At 37.5% G+C, this 13,404-nt stretch overlaps 1 long non-coding RNA gene across 1 annotated transcript in view; it reads left to right on the top strand.

The window, feature by feature from the left end:
• Positions 1–567: 567 nt before the first annotated feature.
• The window catches only part of LOC135837703 (uncharacterized), a 354,017-nt gene continuing 341,180 nt past the window's right edge, over positions 568–13,404 (top strand). The window contains exon 1 of the long non-coding RNA XR_010557242.1: positions 568–633. This is a non-coding gene — a long non-coding RNA (uncharacterized LOC135837703). The remainder of the gene's footprint in view (positions 634–13,404) is intronic.

Below are 13,404 nucleotides of genomic sequence, written 5' to 3'. Positions count from 1 at the left end.
ACATAATAATGAAAATGAAGGAAAAATATATACTTACGCAATTTCATTATCACTATCTAGCGGATTTTTATCAGGCATTTTCCATAAATAGAAGAAGAAAAAAAAGGCCGAAGGCAGCTGGCAATTAAATTAATGGAGACGTATTAAATATAAATAAGATACGTGCACAACTAGCTCGCGTATAAAACAGAGTAAAAAAAAAGAGCAAAGGCCAACAAAAGGGTGCAAGAGGAGAAAATTTTTTAATCATTTTGCCAGTTTCGTTGGCGAAACAAAGTATTATGTATCGCCTAAAATCTCAATATTTGTTTAAAACATGTTAAATCATTTATAGGGTACATTCTCTCGCGTTTACACCATCTCTGCCCTCGACCCCTCACCTCTTCTTTCACCCTAACGGTCGAACGCATTGTAAAATTAATCTTGCAGAAATTTTCTTATGTTGTTTAGTTTTTTGCTCGTATCATGTTTTACTTTTAATCCAGTTAACAAACGGATAAAATAAATATGTTTTTTTCTTTTAACTATACTACGTGTAATGCTAATATTTTCATTCTCTTTTTTTTCTAGGCGAAAATTTTCTTCGTTGGAAAACTTTTTTGGCTGCGATATTCGAAATATTTCGATACTTGGGTAAGTTTTGCACTAGCATGTACTTTTTTTTGTGTAATATTTTGTATACTTGTACTACAGTTGTCTTATATTCTCGCATACGAAGAGTATAAGTAGATGTCGCCGAAAAATGAATAATTTCGTCGTGTCAATTGTCGGGTTTCGAGTTTTGGGGTTGGGTGTTTTTTTTGCTGGTTTTTGGCGCGATCGGATTTAGAAACTGGGGAAATTTTAAATGAGATTTTACTTCTCGGTGTAGTATTAGTAGTCATTGCTGCCAGATTACGAGAATTTGTGGCACGACTGGTGAGAAATTTTTCTTCCTGGGCCAAATTTTGGCGGTTGTTTGTACGGTTTGGTTGATTTATTGCTCCGGATTGTTGTTGAGTCGTGTTGAAATATTATGACTTTGAATGAGAATTGTAAGGATTGCTGAATGATTCTTGAGAGTTTTTGGGAGGTAATTTCATTCTTGTTTTATATTTTTTACTAATAGATACTCGTATGTACATATTTTGAATATTTTTCGAACACGGTTATGAGGAGGAGGAGGAGGATGGAAGAAGAACTGCGTGAAATGAATGATCCTTTCTCAAGATATTATGTTCGTAAATTGCGGAATTTCACGACGATTTCAAAAATGCGTCATTTTTTATTGGCATTGATAGAGGAAGTGAGGGGGGGTGGAACGTCAAAAACGTGATGTAGCAAAATTGCAGAATCTGAAGTTACATTTCTCACGAGGTAGCAGTTGAATTGTCGAATTCAATTGAACTTAGGATTGCCCTCGATACATGTGTTCATCATCGATTCCCCCACACCTCAACCCCCTCCCCCCTCTGGAGCTCCAATAACTACTAAAAATGCACTCTTGAGCCAGAAATTGCTTTTCTAATGAGGTCATGCTGTGAAATTGTTGACTCCGGGTGAATTTTGGATATTTTACGATGCTGTATAGCCAGGATCTCTCCCCTACCCCTTCAGCTACGCCACCATTAGCTTTGAGATTACTCCATTGAACTTGAAAATTGCTTTTATTACGAGATTGCGTCGTTGAATTATTGACTTTGGCTTCTGCTTGTATTTTAAAAAATTGAAATTTTATTTGGAAAAATTTGTATTCCCCTTGATAAATAATATCAAATCAGAGAGCTTTATCATAAGGTAATGAATAGTGTTCTCTGATTGGTGTGATGCTAGCTAGCCACATGCCACACTAAGTACACAACAATTGGGATTGACACAGAGAGTTATGTACTTACTTAATGTGTTCCCTAATCACGTAATGCTAATAGCCACTGCTGAATTAACAATACTTACCCCGGCTAGGTGCGCAAATAGGGATTTTTACCACAATTATTTATCATAGAAAAAGTTCATAGAAATAACTACGTGATTATTACTCGAACTTGTATTACACAAATAAAATACAATTGCAATCATGAGTATTACAAACGGAAAAAGGCTTAACACAAATAATAACTTGATTGAAATAATGAAATAAACTAATATAAAAAACCTGTAACCGAGGGCCTGAGCTCTCCTGTATTTTAAGGGAATATTGACTTGTCAATTCGCGACTCTTGTCGTTGTAGAACTGCGACGAGTTTAGGTAGCTAATTTGGCTAGCCAGCCAAATTAGCACCTTGACCACGCCTATTGTTACCAGATTGGTAAAGGGCTGACATACGAGTACACTTATATTGACGAATATAGGTATTGGCAAATATATATGGGTAGTGGCTTTAAGGCATATACTTCCTACTCTAACACCCTTCCATGTTTATCTACAATTTTTTTTCGACCCCCCCCCCATGAGAAAACCCTCAACCAGAGTTCGTACACAATTTTTTCCCAAAAAAGTATTGGCGCCCAACGTTGGGCGCCAATATGCAGAGAGTTAGGACCTCCTTGTCAAACAGAGGGAGGTGTCAAGACTCTGCTACACCCACGTAAGCCCTGGGAACCTGTACTTGCTCAGTAACCTTATGAAAGATATCGCCTTGCAGAAGTGCATAAGCACTGCTAATAACTCGAAACGAGTGCAGTAGTGACTTTTAATTGGTCTCTGATATAAACACAATAAAAAAGGTTACATAAAAGACATCAGGAATAAATCCTTGATGGAACCTCTACTGGCTTGACAAATTAACGCTAGAAATAGTGAAATAATACTCAAGGGTTTGATACTTCTCTGTTCTCGGAGCTGGCACACATTGAACTAATCCGATAGAGTGCACTACTGAAAGCAGTGCTGCCACTCCGAGGGATCACAACTTTCCCTTAGGTGGAAACTGCGGGCGCATCCCCAACTGGAAGAATTGACAACCTAAAAAAAATCTTTCAAATTCTAGAATTTTAAAAGCATGAAAATAAACATGAAAAAACATCGTTTTTAGTTTTCTCAAAATACAATTTTCCAAACGTTTTTGCCCTCGCTTCGCTCAGGCCTTCCCCCCTTTTTTTTTTCAAATTCAACTTCCTAAAAAAGATCATCGTTTGTAGGCTTCTCCAAATCAAATTTAAAAAACGTTCGTTCTTGTTTCGCTCAGGCCAAATTTTTCATTGTTTTAAAATGAAAATAATTTCGTTTGGGCCCTCAAAAATCCAAGACAGAAAATGAAAATTTTTATTAATCGTATGAATATGATATCAATGGGTAAAATTGGAGTTTTTTTTTCATAATTTTCAGTCGAGCTCCCTCTCCTTCTCCCCCTCTCAAAACCTCTCTATGTAGGTAGTTCAGTCCCTCGAAATGGGGCCAAATTATATTCGCTTTTCGACGACTCTGCTGATGGTTGTTTCGGATCGGAAAATGGTCTCCTTTTCCGGTTTCATTGTTTTGAAAATTTTCAGATTTTGTACTACTAACGATTTTCTGAAGTTGAGCTTATCGCAATGATCGTTATTTTTTTGTAAAATTAAAGTGAAAATTTACGTTTTTCTCTATTCAGAGCTTGTCGTCTAGACGAGGTCGCGCCAAATTTCGAGAAAATCCGCCTGAAAAATTATGTAGGGGGAGGGGGAGGGGGAGGAGGAATTACTCGTAGAATTAAAAATTGTACGCGAATATTGAAAGTTTGCGAGAGACTGAAAGTGAGAAAAAGACAAAGATAGCACACTCAAATAAGAGCTCTGCGTATATTCTTTCGTATACGCGTGCTGTATAAAGAAAAAAAATCACATCGCGATACATTCGTCGTCGTCGCATCCATGAGCCAAAAAACTGTAGACTACATACGTAGAGAGAACGTGCAAAGGCGAAAGTGAGAGGCAACAGAGATGTACGTAATAAGGGGCGAGAAAGAGACGGAGAAGCGTTACATATTCGAAATAACTTAAATATTTATCCGAACCGAAGTGAAATAATTCGCTGGTAGGCGCCTCGTCTCGGGCTGGGCTGCCTATATCGCGTCATTTACAAAGATAAACGCGTATAAACGTCGAAACCAGATCATAATAAAATTTTCGAAAATTACGAACAGGTGAGAAATGATATGTACAAGTCGGTCTTTAAAAACGTCTCGAGGGTTTTTTCTCCCCGCGGTCTTCGTCCAGCCCCTGGTACCGCTTCTCTTATAAACCACTCTTCGAACATTGCTAGGCGACGAATGATTTGCTATAGCGATTTCAATTCGCCGTTCATCGTTAAACGTTTCGAAAATCGAGTGTCAGTGACATACGCCATGTGCGTACTACATCTCTTCTTTCTTTTTTTTTCTCGCCGAAGCTATACGTACGTGCTGCTGAAACGTTAATTTTTTTTTTGTAAAAAAGAGAGAGAAATTTTATTGCTTATGGAGCTCCTGGTGGTTGTAACGTGTACGAGATTTGTCTGATTTGTGAATATATCTCGTATGATTTTGATATTATCACAAATTCGTGGGAGGCGGTGCACAAATGGAGGATTAAAACTTTTCTTCTGCCCAAAAATGTCACCTGAGTAAACAGAATTCATAATATTGAGATGTGAAACTTGAGAACAGATCTATTAATATTTTGACATCTTGTAATGTAAGACATTTAAAAACTTAGAAAAATCAATTTGATTATTATCTAAAAGTACTCTACCCAGAGAAATGAAACATTATCAAAAAAAAATGTGTAGGCCTACAGATTTTTTTTCGACCTTGAGGGGATTTATAGGAATCCAACATCATTTGAGGGGCGAGGGATGGATTTTCTTGGAAAAAGTGCTTATAGGTATTTAAAAACATTCCACCCATAAATGAAAAATTTTCAATAAATTTTAATTTTTTTACAGACATTGACTTTATATTTTTTTCAAATTTGGGGAGGGGGAAAGCTCTATACAAGAAAGAGAGCCAACATCAATGGGGGGGGGGGTAATAAAACAATTTTCTCGAAAAGGGGGTTAATTTTAGTCGGGGAGCCTGCATAAGGATCTATTGCACCCCCGTCGATCCTCCGGGACAACTTTTTTCATAAAGGGGAAGTCCTAAGGAACATTTCTAGCCCTTGTCTTGAAAAAAAAGTGGCTCTACTTATAAAATGGCGGCCATTTTGATTGACAGCTTAGCTGAAATCGCAGACATTGCGTTTCAACATAAGACTTGCACGAAATTTTTAAACCGTACAAAGGTAGATCGAAAGATCAGGCAAAAATTCATCATCTGCCAAAATTTCAAGTGCTAAAGTGCCTTTTTGGATTTTTGGCGAATTTTTGAAAATCAAATTTAGGTCAAAAATGAAGGAAAAAATCAAAATTTTACCAAATTGACCAATGAAGCTGAAATTTGGGATATATTCTATTTTCGATCTGCCAAATCGATTGGAAACTATTTCAAACCATTTGGAGCAGTTCTGGAGCCTCCAGCAGATTTTTGAAACTCGAAATTCCCACAAAATTTCATCATGAATTGAGTTGGAAAGCCGAAATTTATTCCGCAAGCTAATTTCAACACGCTACGAAGTCAACTGCAGGTGAATTTCTAGTCATTTTGGAGCCTCCTGCGACTTTTTGAAAATTACTGGAGCCTCCAGTAGATTTTTGAAACACGAACTTTTCCAAAATTTCATCAAAATGAGTTGGAAACCCGAAATTTACTCTATAACTAATGTCTTTTGAAGCCTCCAGCGAATTTTTGAATGCAGAATGCGAGAAGAAAGTATCTGCTTTTGAGATGTGGTGCTATCGAAGGCTACTACGGATCTCATGGAAGGACTTCATCACCAACCAGGAAGTATTAGCAAGAATAGGAGAGGAGCGGAAAGTCGTAGTAGAAGATATAAAGAACAGAAAGCTAAAGTATCTAGCTCATAAAATACGAGAAAACGGTATTTTCATGCTAGCGGTACAGGGGAAAATTCAAGGAAGAACTACAAGAGGGAGGAAACGATCGGAGATGTTAACAACAAACTCACCGGCCAACTCTCCCTGTAAGACCCTGAAAGAAACTATCAGATACGCTAGAAACCGGCTGATATAGATGGAAGTATACGCTATCTCCTGTAAAGGAGCGCGACTACGACGACGACGACTGGAGTCTCCAGTAGATTTTTGAAACATGAACTTTCCCAAAATTTCATCAAACGGAGATGAAAAACCGAAATTTACTCTGCACTCCAATTTTAACACCCTCTGAAGAGGACTCCAGGTGGGTTCAAGTCATTTTGGAGCCTCCAGCGACTTTTTGAAACCCACTGGAGCCTCCAGTAGATTTTTGAAAATTGAAATTTCCCAAAATTTCATCAAATGAGGTTGGAAAACCGAAATTTGGTCAAAACGGTTTGAAGTAGGTCCCAATTGATGGGGGGGGGGGGTGCAATCAATCCTTATGCGGGCTCCCCGACTATGTAGAACAAGTCTAATGTGAAAATGAGATTAATATGTATTTTTAAAAAAAGATCCTGTTTTGATTGTGATTTTTTTCAACTTTCAGTGTCTGGAAGGCCAATTCGGTTTGATAGTTCGGGGATTTTTTTTTTTTTTTTTGAAAAATGGATTACTTATTTAGAAAAATTTTGACGCAGAAACAAAACATTTTAAGACTTTTTAAACATTTTTTTGTTTTTTTTTCAACTTGTGCTACTTTTTTTTGCTCGTACAGAAAAATAAAGAACAGGGAATTATTTTCTCTCCCATTACAATTTGGGAGGGGGAAAATTCCAATTTTTCAAAATAAGGTATACCTACGCCCTAGTGTATGTGTATGTTTCTACCCCTCCCCCTCGCGCCTGTCACACCCCATCTCTGTCGTACTCGTACACGCGTACTCTTCTGCACCTTTCCTCTTTTCAGTCAAGTTAATTTTATTGCTTTTCTATTGTTTTTCACAAAGTGAATTCTTTCTCACATTATTGTACTTTGGCGTATGTTGGTCGTGTTAGTGTGGGGCAGCGGCAGAAACAGCAGCAGTATCACTATCAAAGCTCCTTTGATAGCTATATCTTTATAGCTGCCTGCCTGCCGATGAATTATACCACATAAAGGTGTTCCTTAGGTTAGATATGTATAGTATATTCAGCCAAGTAGAGAGAGAGACTTCGAAGATGAATAATGATATTTTTCCATCTTGTTTTCATGTATTCTTTTAAAAACGTATTTCACTCATTTAGACTCTTCCTTCCTGCTGTATCTGTTTCTTTTTCTCTTTCTGTCTCTTACCTAACTATGTGTATGTATAGTATACGAGAAATGAAAATAATTAATAGGTACGGAGGGATACGTTACCGGTAATTATTCTGATGTACGAGCGATTTATTCGAACCAGCGTATCGACGTGTTGCTTTCATTCTCTTCGGACTATACGATACGATACGATGGACTGGGACCTGTACCTATCTCTAATAATTTATTAGCATTTTTAATTGATTTTACGTTTAGCATTTTGATAGCTTACATAAATATGCGATGGAGGAGAAAGAATTAGTGTTAGTGTTCCACGCACACACGCACACACGCACACACACACAGCAATATGGAATTGATTGCATTCGCATCATAGTCAGTATCGGGCGTTACCTCTTCTCCTTGACGTCCTCCTCCCTCGGATTGCGCTCCTTATAGGACTATAGGGTATTTCCCCATACCTGTGCTAACATTCGTACAAGATGGTTCGTGGGAACATCAATCCCATGGTACACGAGCCTTCGGGCTTCATCTACTCTCGCAGTCCCGAGGAGTAATTAGTTCGTTATTTTGAATTTGAAAATTATCGATTTACATGTCAGATTTGATTTACAAATGAAACCGCCGAGTTGTAACCTTTATTTATTGTTATTGTTTTCTTTGTTTTATGTATAATATACGTACGATTTTCATCTGTGTGTGTGTATGAATTACTCGTATCAGCGTTGCATCTCTGTTTTACTAATTTTTGACTTGGATTTGTCTGTCTCTGTCTCTCTCTCGAGATATTTGAAAGACTAATTTAGACGTAGTGATTAATCATTAATGGAAAAATAATTTATAAACGGCTGATTACCTAATACATAAAGCATAGAGGAGGTTTCAAAATTATTAAAAATATAACGTAGGTTGGAGTTATTGATGAATGCGAGAACGGTCTAAGAGGTGGGAAAGTGAAGAAGAAAACGATGGAGAATTATTGATAAAGATCGAAACAAAACCAGAAATTGAAGAAAAGCACACGAATCAATTTTTTCATAAAGAAAAATTAGGAAATTTTATGACACGATAAGAGCGGAGTAAAAGGGAGAAAAGGGGATGGGGGTTGTGTGGTTCAGACATCTCATTTTTTGGCATTTTCCCTTGAGTGGGCCTAAGAGAAGTGCAACAAGAATTTTCATGAGAGAAGTTGGACTGAACAATCAGATTGTGATATTTGAAAAAAATAAATTTTAGTGATAACTCATTTTGGAAATTACGCGTTTTACTTAATTTTCTGCAGATATTTCAAGAATTTTCATGAAAGAAGTTCAACTGAACAATTAGATTGTGATATTTAAAAAAAAATTAATTTGAGTGATCGCTCATTTATGGAAATTGAGGATTTTTCTCAATTTTCTCCAGAAGATTAATTTGATTTTCAAAGCCAAATTTTATTGAAATTATAAAAATAGATAGGTAGTTTTGAATTTTGAAGAATTTACGATTGCGGACGGGACCAACAAGCCCAGATGACTCAGAAACTTTTTTTTCTCTCAAGACTCGCAAAGAAAAAATACAATGCTCCAAATCGTAAGATTTCAATCCATTCATTCAGCAACTTCGACAGCTAGCAATTTCACGAGGAAAATTTTCAAATATCATGATCTGATTGTTCAATTCTTGAAATTTATCAGTTGAATTTCTGCCACGTGTGAAAGGGTTAAATTTTCACCATGGACTTGAAACTTTTCATTCAAAAAAATTCACGTTAAGCTGGAACAGGGTGTCTAATGGTCATGCAGAAAGTGATGAAAGTCGTGAAGAAGTCATGAATTTTGTTTGAAACACCCTTGAAAATTTTTTTAAACGCTCATAAAATGAAAAAAAATTGGAAAATCAAAAATTTGTTCAATAAATCAGAAAAATGAAAAAACTGAAATGCCTACCCAAGTTTTTTGATTTTTTTCCTTGGGAGGGGGGCTTTTCTAGCGATGAAATCACATGGAGGTTTTTGGAGAGGGGGAAGGGGATTTGACTGAAAATTTGCTGACTATAGGCTATAGCATATTCATCATATGAAGGATAAAAATTTTCATTTCCTGTTTTGGATTTTTGGGGTCCCAAATGAGAATTTTGTTATAACAAGACACAAATTGATCTGAACGAAGCATGGGCAAAAGTTTTTGAAAATTTGATTTCGAGAGGCCTACAAACGTTTTTTTTAAGAAGTTGATTTTGAAAAAAAAGAGGACAGTACTAAGCGAGCTGAGCGCGAAAACTTTTGAAAATTTATTTTATTTTACGTTTTGAGAGATTTAAAAACGATAGTTTTTTATGCACGTGGGTAGTTCATCTGTTGGTTTTTTGAATTTTAGAATTTGAAATTTCATCTTTTGGGATGTTAATTTTGAAAAAAAAGAGAACGGGCCCAAGTGAGGGCAAATGTCTTTGAAAATTTGCATTTCAAGAGGCATAAAAACGATACTTTTTTTGCGAGAAGTTTATTTTTTCACTTTCAAACCTTAAAAAAGTTGATATATTTTTTAGAAATTTGCAAAAACTTGAAAATTTGTGTTTTGAGGAGTAATTTATCAGAAGCCCTCATTTTATAAGGCATTTGGAGGACCGGGTGGGGGAGAGGGGGTGCAATTATTCCTTGGATGACTGCTTCCGTAGGCTTACTTTGAAAAAAGCTCACATTTTTCCTTCAAAAAAGTAGATTTGATGCCAGCATATTTTCAAAAATTTGGCCTCTCTTTCCCTTTAATTCGCTGACGCGAATTTCAATTTATGTATTGTATGGCAATTCTACTGGAAGCATACTCATGAGTGCAGCTTCTGTATGCAACGCATAGACGGTTCATATTGTAGAAGCATCTGTGAGAGAGAGAGAGCGAGAAAGGAAAGCTACCTATTACCATAAGGGAAATAATTGCAAATATTTAAATCCAACCATAAGTATATGTAGCTCGACTCGGCCCACGTCCACCAGAGACGGTATCGTCTCGCTTATTAAAATACATTGCATACCTAACTTCTATAGGTAAGTAAGTACGAGTACGTATACTACGCATACAGGTATGGCAGAGTAAAAGAGAAGCGACTACTACTCCGAGCTCGCTGGCAGATTCGAGACCTAGGTAGTGCAGTACACAAGGAGAAAAAAAAATTTCAACGTGCTTTATTCGCTTCGATATATACTCGTGGAATGGCACGATGGCGATGGTGTTCGTTGACATATTGACAGTTGTAGTTTTCAGGTAAGTATAGTAGAATGGTCGGGGTGCTTGGTTCGCCTTACTCGCTCGTTCGTTCGCTCGCTCGCAGTCGCATCGCATCGCAATTATTATCAGCAACTATACGACGAAGAAGAATAAACGAACTTGCTGGGGATTTGATTGTGTACTGTATTACATATTCCGGGGCCGGGGCGAACTGGCATAGCGTAGCCGGCAAGGCAGCCGAGGGGGCTGGCGTATACAAAGATGGCAATTGCGGATAAGGTGCCAACGGCTACCGGTGCCCGCGTTGACACGTCACTTTTATTTATGAGGCAGTTGGCGAAGAATTGATCGTGTACTTTTCTCAATTGTTGTCGCTTCGATGGTTTGAAGGCGAATTGAAATTCATTTAGCCATTGTTTTGCTGTATACGAAGAAGAAGACGACGACGACTACGACGATGCTGTATGTACGTTGTCTTCTTTCTGTACGATTTCTTTCTCTGTCTCTATGTCACGTTGTCTCCCTCGTACACATTGCCGCAGATCAGTATTGCCTCGCTTCGGATGGCGTGTTCTCTTCTCTTCGCACCATACAGGCCAAGAACGACGTCTGCCGTTTTGAAAAACAGTTCACGAAAAGTATTCGAGAGCTTGTTTTTAATTATATTTGCAACTGATATAAATGTAATTTGAGACAGAAGTGAAGTTATCGTCGTCTTCGTCGTTGTCGTCGCGCCGAACTAAGATGCAAAGTTTTTTTTGTCTTCTTTCTTGTTTCGTTCACTTCTTGTTACGTTTTGTTGCCTTCCGTTCGATGTTCAATAATGGTGTGAAATGTAAAAACAAGACGAGTATTGAGGGGTGTACTATGTACGGTGCTTATGCACAGAGGTCTTTCTGTGTCTTTTTGATTAGCCCCCTAAAGGATAATGACAGAGTACCAAGATTCCTTGGAGCTGCAAAATTCATATGTAGGTACCTATAAATGGTAAAAAACGATTTCAGGGTATCTAACAGGTAGTGAAAGTAGTGAAAAAGTAGTGAAGAAGTTGTGAATTTAGTTGAAAAGGTAGTGAAAAAATGAAAACAATTCCAATGCGTTCCTTGTTTTCAACGTTCATTCGTTGTGTTTGTACTGTTTTTTTTTTTTTTAAATTTTGATTGAAATTTCTTACTTTTTACTTTTTTCTATTAACATGCCTTTTCTGCAACAAATGCCAGAAGCACGGCCGGTAAAAAGGTTACAGTTGAGTTAAAAGTCCACTGGAGTGAAGAAACTTGAATAGGTTGGCTATGGTCTCTGGGTCATCAAGTAGAATGTCTGGTAGAGTAGTTGGTAGTTTAAACTTATTTCTCAATTCACGATATTTCGGACGGTCTATTAATTAATCCATATTGTGTTGTGATTTAGACAGAACAAAGGGTACATAAAGGAGGAGATTTTTTTGAAGGAGATAGGCATGAGTATGTTTTGAGCGACCAATACGCATTTTACACAGAGCTGTTTCCTCTTGGCAATTGATTTAGTAGGAGGTGAACCAGAATTTGATGGATCTCAATTTATTAGATGTGTTGATACACTTCCAATCATTAGACGATTCTGATTTATGAGTATAAGTAACTGTTTTTTCACCACAGTTTTGAAGTCACCACTATGGACTGGTATGTTTGGTACTAGTTGAAGTGAGGCTGCTCCTTTTGCCATTTTGTGAACTGATTCGTTCCCTTCAATGCCTTTGTGTCCAGGAATCCGTACCAGTGTGACATGACCAACAGGGAATGGAGGTAAAATAAGAGATTATTTCTTTGGCAAGTGGATGTTGAGAATGATGATGCGGATCCAATAGGCAGTGAAGTGCGCTAGCCAGGGCAGGACCCAAGGAAAGAACATGGAAAATTTAGCAGTCCACCGAGATATCCCATTTTAGCAGCCCTGATTTTGGGCTTCTCAATTGATGGGCCAAATTGAGCATACAAATTCTGAAGCTCTTTAATACAAGTATGGAAATAGATTATGCTCTTAAGATAGTCATAGCATTTTATGTAAGTTTTATGTACTGCACATAAATGAAATCTGTTCACATTATTGTACAACGTTGCACCCCAGTGGTTGCTCAACTGTGTGACAACACTAACCTGCCATGCCCATGTACTTACCACATATGTAAAATGCTATGACTATCTTAAGAGCACAATCTATTTCCATACTTGTAAGGTGCACCGGGGCAAGTCAGAATGATTTTTCGCAATTTCAACTTTGACCAGCTGTTACTCCCCTTCTAAAGAACCAATAGGGATCAAATTTATTATGTAGGTTCCCATAAGGTTCTTAACCTATGGTGAAAATTTGAGCGCGATTGACACAGTAGCTTTTGCTCAGTAGAATAAAATGTAAACTGTTCTGACTTCCCCCAATTGGGGGAAGTCAGGACAGGCTAAACTTTGCAGAGGCGTAGATCACAAACGGAGGGTCCTAGAAAAATTGCACAGTAACAAAGTTGTAGAGAATTTAATTCTCTTTGAGATCACTCTCATCAGATTTTCACTAGGACGCACGGTTCGTCCGCTATATGCGAAAAACTAAGAAATAGAAAGTCTGTATTTTAGAACAAATTCAAAACAAGTTCAAAACAACAACAAAATACAATTGAACCAGAGACATCTAAAATGAAACTGAATCGCGAAAATTTTTATGCCGTGATGAAGTAGGGGTAGTACCCTCAAGTCACCTTTAGTGGCACTTCGCCAGATATAAACCTCCAGGCGCTAGAGCAAGTTTTCTAACTTACCCCGAATTCCAACTTCCCCCGGTGCATCTTATTAAAGAGCTTTAAAAAATTCATTCATAAATTTTTTATGTGGCCCAAATATACCACAGCCCGCTGAGATTTTTTTGGTAAATCGGTGGGTGGATTTGGGTTTGGCGATAGCTGAATCAGTAAGAATGAGAGGTTTATTTTGCATGCTTGAAGTTTGTTGAACTGCTAATTTGATT

Source organism: Planococcus citri, chromosome 2 (assembly GCF_950023065.1).
Source record: "Planococcus citri chromosome 2, ihPlaCitr1.1, whole genome shotgun sequence".
NCBI lineage: Eukaryota > Metazoa > Arthropoda > Insecta > Hemiptera > Pseudococcidae > Planococcus > Planococcus citri.
This window is presented reverse-complemented; position numbering and strand designations above follow the sequence as displayed.